This window comes from Phaenicophaeus curvirostris, chromosome 4 (genome assembly GCF_032191515.1).
Source record: "Phaenicophaeus curvirostris isolate KB17595 chromosome 4, BPBGC_Pcur_1.0, whole genome shotgun sequence".
Taxonomy (NCBI): domain Eukaryota; kingdom Metazoa; phylum Chordata; class Aves; order Cuculiformes; family Cuculidae; genus Phaenicophaeus; species Phaenicophaeus curvirostris.
In genome coordinates this window covers 66986617-66987838 of record NC_091395.1, presented here as the reverse complement: position 1 = coordinate 66987838, position 1222 = coordinate 66986617, and positions in this window count along the sequence as shown.

The following is a 1222-nucleotide window of genomic DNA, read 5'->3' as shown; positions in this document are numbered from 1 at the left end:
TGTTTCAAAATCACTACTGTATTACCTAGAAGCCAGAGATTCATTTACAATATGAGAAGTAAATCACTCTTTGGTAAGAAGACCCAAAGAATGTGCTGGTCCAAAATTTAAAAAAATGGTAAGAAACTCATTGAAATATTTTTAACTTGCCTAACATTAATCAGTGTGCACAAACACACACACCTCTCAGACTGAGAAATCATAGTCCTAACATGGTACACATACATGAATAGGGTTGACTTTAGCCGTAAACAGTATCTGTCTACATTCCATGGCTGTCCTAAGTTCAGAACACACTTAAGCTTTTTACAAGCCTGCATGCTAGGGTTGTATCTTAATGGAAAAGAGTTGATCCCTCTGTATATGGAATATACAACAGGTACAACTAAGTATCTTTCATTGAAGGGGTGAAAACAGCTGTTCTTTTAGGGATAGCATGGGTGTCCTGGCATTATTAAAGACATGGGCAATAGCGCGATGGAAAGAAACAGTATCCATTCTTAGGAGGAATATACCCCATCCACCTTCTAACTGTACAGTCACAGTTGCAGCCAGACAGCACTGCTCATATTGTACAAACCCAAAGGTGCAAGGCTTGTCAAAAACAAGTCAGTTGATATAGTCAGAAAGTCTAAACATGATGACAACCTAAAGGGAAGGTTCTAGCTGCCCCAAAGATATATTTCAAAAGAAAAAGGAGTTAATGACACAAGAATCAAGTCTAGGAAGCACAGCTTGCTGTGGAAAGTGCTCCAGATAGAGACACTCATCTATGTCTTCGGAAACAGTAGCAATATTTGCTAGGGAAGAATATAGGATGCGTGGTTTAGGATACCTCAGAGATTTGGATTTAGCTGTCCTGAGTTAATTCATGTCTCACATGCTACAGCTGTAAAAGCAGGGTCCACAGTGCTTCCTTTCTGCTTCTTGTCACATACAGACAGAACTGAGGACAACGGAAGCCCAACTAGACACCCTCTAAATGACATCAAAACACAACTCAAATATGAAAAAAGTGTAAATAAATGACTTCTGACTTAAAACATTTCTAAATATAGTCTATATAATGGCAGAATAATCCTATCACAGGGCTGCAAAGTTTTTTCATTATATTAGGGCCCAACTTTCTGCAAGAAAATTTTCTATTGGGTGTGTCTATTCCAACCTGACAGAAGAAGGAAAGAAGACGTTCTTGTTAGAAAAAGAGGTTGACACCAACATA